This window comes from Excalfactoria chinensis, unplaced genomic scaffold (genome assembly GCF_039878825.1).
Source record: "Excalfactoria chinensis isolate bCotChi1 unplaced genomic scaffold, bCotChi1.hap2 Scaffold_360, whole genome shotgun sequence".
In the NCBI taxonomy this organism is placed as follows: Eukaryota; Metazoa; Chordata; class Aves; order Galliformes; family Phasianidae; genus Excalfactoria; species Excalfactoria chinensis.
In genome coordinates, this window is record NW_027315648.1 from 38,782 (window position 1) to 47,500 (window position 8,719).

The 8,719-nt window shown below is 41.0% G+C and overlaps 1 long non-coding RNA gene across 1 annotated transcript; it reads left to right on the plus strand.

The window, feature by feature from the left end:
- The first annotated feature begins 203 nt into the window (after nt 1-203).
- LOC140264942 (uncharacterized) lies at nt 204-4,933 on the plus strand. Its single transcript, XR_011906158.1, has 4 exons — nt 204-627; nt 2,028-2,146; nt 3,306-3,414; nt 4,509-4,933. It is a non-coding gene; the product is annotated as an uncharacterized lncRNA (long non-coding RNA).
- The last annotated feature ends 3,786 nt before the right edge of the window (nt 4,934-8,719 follow it).

Here is an 8,719-nt window from a genome sequence, read left to right on the forward strand (position 1 = left end):
TCATTCCCAGCACAGCAGTGAGACTGGCGGGTCAGCAGTTCCCATCATCATCCCTTCTACGCTTCCTAAACAGGAGTGCGATGTTGGCCGTGTTTCTGCTCACCAGGACTGCACCTGACTGCCACCACTTCTCACACAGCACTGAGAGCAGCTCGGTGACTGCAACACTGAATTACCTCCTCACTCTGTGATGCGTCCTCATCAGGATCCACAGAGTCCTGGTTTTCAGGTCCTTAGGACATCTAAAGGTGGATGTCACTCACAGCGCGGGACAAGGAGGGAACCAGCAGGGCTGGCGTCGCTTCCTCCATCCCTCCCTCCCAAAGCAAAGGCGAGGGCTGTGTATAATGAGCAGCGATCAGAGAACACAGAGGTAAAAATGTGGTTGAGTACCTCAGCCTTCTACTTGTGTGTTCCCAGCCCTATTGCTGCAGGTAAGAAGCATTATGAACAAGTGTGGTACCTGCAGATCTGGGCAGTGCCTTCATTGCAGTATTGTGTCCAACAGGTGCCAGCAGAGCCCCGAGAGATGCGCAGCTCCCGATGAGAACAGCGAGGAACAGAAATCCGCATTGCCTGGAACCCCGCAGAACCAGCTTTGCTGAGGGGTAACTCTCAGCCCAGCAGGTAAGAGCAGCACACACTGACTGTGTTTTATCTGTTCTATATTGTGACTTAAGGTAGAGTTCCAGAGCTCCTTTCTGCACTTTTTGGGGTGCCCTACGGGCTGTCTGCTCTCGTCCTTCTGCATTCTGTTTGCCTTTGCACTCTGTCACTGCTCATGTATTTCCTGCAGTGTTCTCTTTGTTTTCAGTTTTGCTGTTCTTTTCAGCATTCTGTTAGGTTTGTTTTCTGTTTTGGTGTTCTCTCCTGTATTCTCTTGGGTCTTTCCTCCCATATCAGAGTCCCTTGCAGCTTTCTTTAGTGCCTTATATCCCATTCTTTTGTTCACTGCAGCCTTGGAGGCCATGCTCTCCATCTCAGTGGTTCTTGCAGTGCCCTTTTGGGCCTTGTGCTCTGTTTTAGTGTTCTTTGCAGTGCCCTTTTGGGCCTTGTGCTTTGTTTTAGTGTTCTTTGCAGTGCCCTTTTGGGCCTTGTCCCCACATTTATGCTTCTTGCAGTGCCCTTTTGGGCCTTGTCCCCACATTTATGCTTCTTGCAGTGCCCTTTTGGGCCTTGTCCCCACATTTATGCTTCTTGCAGTGCCCTTTTGGGCCTTGTGCTATGTTTTAGTGTTCTTTGCAGTGCTCTTTTGGGCCTTGTGCTTTGTTTTAGTGTTCTTTGCAGTGCCCTTTTGGGCCTTGTCCCCACATTTATGCTTCTTGCAGTGCCCTTTTGGGCCTTGACCTGTTTTACTGTTCCTTGCTGTGCCCTTTTGGGCTTTGCCTCCTATCTAGATGTTCCCTGCTGTGCCCTTTTGGGCCTTGCATTCCATCTTGATGTTCCCTGCAATGTTCTCTTGCACCGTGCCCCCCTGTTTAGTGTTCCTGCAGTGTTCTTTTGGTGTTTCCATTTGGCCTCCTGCGCTGCCTTCCCTTTGGCCTCTGTTCTTAGTGTTTCATACCACTCTCTCTTTGCCCTGACTTTCCCTTGTGCTTTCCCTTTGCTGTTCTCTTGTTTTTGCCCTTGTGTTACTGTTGGCTGCTTGCTTTGCTTTTCTTTTTTGGGGGCTTTCTGTGGGCGTTCTGCTTCCATTTGCCTTTGGCTCTCTGGGATTTGTTGGGAGGCGGCGTTCATGTTAATGTTGACCTGAAGCTGCACCTTAGTGGGAGCTCTAGTGATAATTGCATTTGTCTGCAGAGTATGTGTAAGTAGAACCCTTTGTTTTTGTTTAAGTAACCTTAATTCTAATCCTAGTGCAAAATACCACTTGTAAAGTAACTGCACTTTTAACCTTAGAAATAGCATTACTTCTATCCCTAATAGCATTAATTCTACTGCTCCCTTCCATCACAGTTAGTGTAATGTTCACAGTGTGGTACCTGCAGATGTGGGCAGCGCCTTCATTGCCGTGTCGTGTCCAACAGGTGCCAGCAGAGCCCCGAGAGATGCGCGGCTCCCGATGAGAACAGCGAGGAACAGAAACCTGCATTGCCCGGGACACCGCAGTACCAGCTTTGCTGAGCGGTAACTCTCAGTCCAGCAGGTAAGAGCAGCACACACTGACTGTGTTTTATCTGTTCCATATTGTGACTTAAGGTAGAGTTCCAGAGCTTATTTTTGCAGTTTTGGGTGTCTTATGGGCTGCGTGCTTTTCTCCTTTTGCCTTTTTCTTGCCTTTGCTCTTTGCTGTTGTTTTGGGTTTTGATGCAGTGTTTTCTTTGCTCTCACTTTTGCTGTTCTGTTCAGCATTCTATGGGCTTTATTGTTCATTTTGGTGCTCACCGCAGCATTTCCTCCAGCCTTTCATTCCATATTGGAGTTCCAAGTAATTTCCTCTGCTGCCTTGCCCTCCATCTTGATGATCTTTGCAATGTTCTCTTGGGCCATGCCTTGCGTTTCAATGTTCCCTTCAGTGCCCTTTTGGGCCTTGCCCCCCCACGTTAATGTTCCTCGCAGCACCCTTTTGGGCCTTACCATCCATCTTGATGTTCCCTGCGCTGTTCTCTTGGACCTCACCTTCCATGTCAGCGTTCATTGCAGCATTGTCTTGGGCCTTGCCCTCCATCTTGATGTTCCCTGCAGCGTTCTTTTGGACTTTGCCATCCATCTCGATGTTCCCTGCAGCGCCCTTTTGGGCCTCGCCCTTTGTTTTGCAGTTTTCTGCAGCATTCATTAGGGCTTTGCCCTCTGTTTTAGCGTTCCCTTTGTTCTTGTCTTGGCCTCCTACGCTGCCTTTCCTTTGGACTTTGTTTTTTCTATGACCTACCACAGTCTCTTTGCCCTTGCTTTTGCTTTGGCTTTCTCTTGCCTTTTCTCTTGTTTTTGCCTTACTGTTGGCTGCTTGCTCTGTTTTGCTTTTTTGGGGTTTTTTTGTCTGCTTCTTGCTTGAATTTGCCTTTGTCTCTCTGGGATTTCCTGGCTTATGGCATTCAAGTTAATTTTTATCCGTTTCCCTATTTTAATGGGGGCTCTAGTGGTAATTATAGTAACCTGTAGCGTTTCTGTAAATATAATTGTTAACGCAATATTAAAGATGTCTGTTAAGCTAAATGTAGCCATAAAAATTGATGCCTTGTGTTGTATGTGAATGTTACTTTCATTGTAATCATAGCGTGGAATGAAATTGTTAAACTTAGTGCAAATTTAAACATATAAATAGCATTAATTGTTTCCCTAATGGTGTTCATTGTTTCCCTAATTAGAGCCCCGAGAGATGCGCGGCTCCCAATGAGAACAGCGAGGAACAGAAACCCGCATCGTCCGGAACACCGCAGAACCAGCTTTGCAGACCGGTAACTATCAGCGCAGCAGGTAAGGGCAGCACACACTGCCTGTTTTTTATCTGTTCCATATTGCGACTTAAGGTAGAGTTTCAGAGCTTATTTCTGCACTTCGGGGTGTTTTACGGTCTGTCTGTTTTTGTCGTGCTGTGTTGTTTTTGTGTTTGATCTGTGCTGTTTCCCAGCTGTTTCTTGCAGTGTTGTCCTCGCTCTCCATTTTGCCATTGCCCACATCATTCTCTTGTGCCTTGCCTTTCATTTTGGCATCGTTTGCATTGTTTTCTCGCGTTCTATTTCAGCGTTCGCGGCATCATTCTGTCGGGCTTTGCCCTGCATTTTGGCGTTTCCGTGTCGTGCTCTTTGCCTCGCCTCCATTTTAGCGTTCTCTTCATCATTCTTTTGGGCCTCGCCCTCCATTATGGCGTTCCTTGCATCATTCTGTAGGGCCTTGCCATGCCTTTTGGCATTCATTAAGTCGTTCTCTTGGGCTTCGCCCTCCTTTTCAGCGTTCGCCGCATCATTTTGTAGGGCCTTGTTCTGCGTTTTGGCATTTTTTGCATTGTTCTCTTTGGTGCAGGCCTCCATTTTGGAGTTGCCTGCATCATTCTGTAGGGTCTTGTCCTTCATTTTGGCATTTGCTGCCTCGTTCTCTCATCCTTTTAGCTCCTTTTTGGAGTTCTATTCAGCTTTTTTGGGCTTTGCCCTCTACGTTACCCTTCCTTGCTTTGTTCTGTTTGGTCTCTCGGTGTTGCCTGCAGCCTCGTCTCAGGTCTGATCTGTGCGTCAGCTTCCCCTTGGGTTTTGTGCACGCCTTTGTCTCATGTTTGCCTTTGATGTTTTCTTCTGTCAGGCTTTTGCCTTTTCTTTTGTCTTTGCTTTTTGTTTTGCTAATTGTGAATATAAGGGTAATAAACGTGACCTTTATACATTCACCCCAACCCTAATTTGTTAGCCTGATACGTGGTGTTAATTGTTATTGTCACTGTACAGATATTTGTTTTAAATGTAGAGATTAACTCTGAATCTACTTTGCAATGTGGCACTAAAGTTACATCTTAATGTATTGCTAATAGTTTGTTCCATTGGCTTCAGCCCACGATCTAACTTTGCCATTTTCTTCCTTAGGGCCCTTCTGTTCCCCGGTTGTCGGATGCTTCCTCGTGACGCAGCACTCCATTGCTGCTATGTTGGCGTTTAATAAAGTTTTTCGAGGCCCGATGAGCCATTACGATACTACATCAGCTGCACACAGTAGGATTTACAGTCCTATTTTAGCTTTACACTGACTTAACCTAATTAGTATTAGCTTAGGAATCAATTCACTTCACCCACATTGGCTTTAGCTTTGCATTCAGTCACTTTAATTTAATTAGGTTTACGTTAGGAATCAATTCACTTTACCCACATTAGGTTTTGCTTAGTAGTCACGTAACCACAAGTAAATTGGTTTTTTGCTTTGCAATCTGTTAACCTTATAGTAATTGCTTGTAGTTTTACATTTATTTAACTTTAACCAAATTGGCTTTAGCTTTGCAATCATTTAATCTAAAACTAATCGGTTTTAGCTTTGCAATTATTTAACCCTTAATCAAATTGGCTTTAGCTTTGTAATCATTTAACCTTAATCAAATTGGCTTTAGCTTTACAGTTATTTAACTTTAACCAAATTGGCTTTAGCTTTGCTATCATTTAATCTTAAAGTAATTGGCTTTAGCTTTACAGTTATTTAACTTTAACCAAATTGGCTTTAGCTTTGCTATCATTTAATCTTGAAGTAATTGGCTTTAGCTTTACAGTTATTTAACTTTAACCAAATTGGCTTTAGTTTTGCAATCATTTAATCTAAAACTAATTGGCTTTAAATGACTCCAAAGCTAATCTTAAACTAATTGGCTTTAGCTTTGCTGTCATTCAATCTTAAACTAATTGGCTTTAGCTTTGCTATCATTTAACCTTAACCAAATTGGATTAAGGTTTGCTTTCAATTAATATCAGCCAAATTGGCTTTAAATTGGTCTTGCTTCCGGGGCTGGGCGAGCCCATTTGTTTGTTAGTTAGGGTGGACCCAGCCCCGGAACCAACGCCCACGGCCTGGAGGAGCCTAGTTGCTTCCCGGCCACTTTGAGACTTGTGCCCATTTGCGGCCACTCTGAGACTTGCGCTGGTTTTAGCGCCGTGCAGCGATTTTGACTCAGCCACATTGGCTTTAGCTTTGCAATCAAATAACTTCAATCAAATTGGCTTTAGCTTTGCAATCAATTTAATTCAACCAAATTGGCTTTAGCTTTTCAATCAATTTAATTCAACCTAATTGGCTTTAACTTTGATATCAAATTAATTCAACTAAATTGGCTTTAGCTTTCCAAATTATATCAGCCAAATTGGCTTTAAATTGGTCTTGCTTCCGGGGCTGGGCGAGCCCATTTGTTTGTTAGTTAGGGCGGACCCAGCCCCGGAACCAACGCCCACGGCCTGGAGGAGCCTAGTTGCTTCCCGGCCACTTTGAGACTCGTGCCCATTTGCGGCCACTCTGAGACTTGCGCCCCCTTGCGGCCATTATGAGTGTTGCGCTGGTTTTAGCGCTGTGCAGTGATTTTGATTCAATCAAATTGGCTTTTGGTATGAAATCAATTAACCTCAATCAAATTGGCTTTGATAAAAAATTAATTTAATTCAACCAAATTGGCTTTAGCTTTCCAAATTATATCAGCCAAATTGGCTTTAAATTGGTCTTGCTTCCGGGGCTGGGCGAGCCCATTTGTTTGTTAGTTAGGGCGGACCCAGCCCCGGAACCAACGCCCACGGCCTGGAGGAGCCTAGTTGCTTCCCGGCCACTTTGAGACTCGTGCCCATTTGCGGCCACTCTGAGACTTGCGCCCCCTTGCGGCCATTATGAGTGTTGCGCTGGTTTTAGCGCTGTGCAGTGATTTTGATTCAATCAAATTGGCTTTTGGTTTGAAATCAATTAACCTCAATCAAATTGGCTTTGATAAAAAAATTAATTTAATTCAACCAAATTGGCTTTAGCTTTCCAAATTAAATCAGCCAAATTGGCTTTAAATTGGTCTTGCTTCCGGGGCTGGGCGAGCCCATTTGTTTGTTAGTTAGGGCGGACCCAGCCCCGGAACCAACGCCCACGGCCTGGAGGAGCCCAGTTGCTTCCCGGCCACTTTGAGACTCGTGCCCATTTGCGGCCACTCTGAGACTCGTGTCCATTTGCGGCCACTCTGAGACTTGCGCCCCCTTGCGGCCATTATGAGAGTTACGCTGGTTTCAGCGTTGTGCTGTTATTTTGTATCAACCAAATTGTGTGTAGCTTTGCTTTGCTTACAGCTGTACTCCACGCACTGTATGGAATATGTGGATGCCCCACCTGTAAACTGCGCTGTGCAACGTACCAACATGAGGATGCTGCGCCTGTGAACCGGGTCGGTCACTGTACTGTATATATGGATGTTGTGATTGTGAATTCCATTGTGCCGTGTACTGAATATGTAGATGCTGCGTCTGAGCTGTGTCGGTCACTGTACTGTATATATGGATGTTGTGATTGTAAGCTGTGTTGTGCCATGTATTAAATATCTGTATGCACACCGTGCTTGTCAACACGCAGTTGTTGCTGTACTGCGATTGTACGGTTGTATGAGCTGCGTCTTGTGGAAATAGAGCTGTAATGAACAGACATTAAAAGAAATAAACAAACATTGCACTGTGTGCTGTGTCTTGCATTGTCACCACCGAATATTGGAGCACGCTTTAAGGTAGGTGTGACAGGTAAGTGTGTGGGATGCTAGAATTAGAAGGGCTGTAAGCAAAGTAGATCAGGTTGTTGTTGAGTTCACGTTGTAATTAGAAGTTGTTAGTGAACTTAGACTGCTGTTAGTGTATTTGGTCAGGTAGCGAGTGCAGTCAGTGTGTTGGCAGAGTCGGTAAGGCTCTTATATATTTAGGGTTATACTTATATATTTAGGGTTATACTTATATATTTAGGGTTATACTTATATATTTAGGGTTATACTTATATATTTAGGGTTATACTTATATATTTAGGGTTATACTTATATATTTAGGGTTATACTTATATATTTAGGGTTATACTTATATATTTAGGGTTATACTTATATATTTAGGGTTATACTTATATATTTAGGGTTATACTTATATATTTAGGGTTATACTTATATATTTAGGGTTATACTTATATATTTAGGGTTATACTTATATATTTAGGGTTATACTTATATATTTAGGGTTATACTTATATATTTAGGGTTATACTTATATATTTAGGGTTATACTTATATATTTAGGGTTATACTTATATATTTAGGGTTATACTTATATATTTAGGGTTATACTTATATATTTAGGGTTATACTTATATATTTAGGGTTATACTTATATATTTAGGGTTATACTTATATATTTAGGGTTATACTTATATATTTAGGGTTATACTTATATATTTAGGGTTATACTTATATATTTAGGGTTATACTTATATATTTAGGGTTATACTTATATATTTAGGGTTATACTTATATATTTAGGGTTATACTTATATATTTAGGGTTATACTTATATATTTAGGGTTATACTTATATATTTAGGGTTATACTTATATATTTAGGGTTATACTTATATATTTAGGGTTATACTTATATATTTAGGGTTATACTTATATATTTAGGGTTATACTTATATATTTAGGGTTATACTTATATATTTAGGGTTATACTTATATATTTAGGGTTATACTTATATATTTAGGGTTATACTTATATATTTAGGGTTATACTTATATATTTAGGGTTATACTTATATATTTAGGGTTATACTTATATATTTAGGGTTATACTTATATATTTAGGGTTATACTTATATATTTAGGGTTATACTTATATATTTAGGGTTATACTTATATATTTAGGGTTATACTTATATATTTAGGGTTATACTTATATATTTAGGGTTATACTTATATATTTAGGGGTTATACTTATATATTTAGGGTTATACTTATATATTTAGGGTTATACTTATATATTTAGGGTTATACTTATATATTTAGGGTTATACTTATATATTTAGGGTTATACTTATATATTTAGGGTTATACTTATATATTTAGGGTTATACTTATATATTTAGGGTTATACTTATATATTTAGGGTTATACTTATATATTTAGGGTTATACTTATATATTTAGGGTTATACTTATATATTTAGGGTTATACTTATATATTTAGGGTTATACTTATATATTTAGGGTTATACTTATATATTTAGGGTTATACTTATATATTTAGGGTTATACTTATATATTTAGGGTTA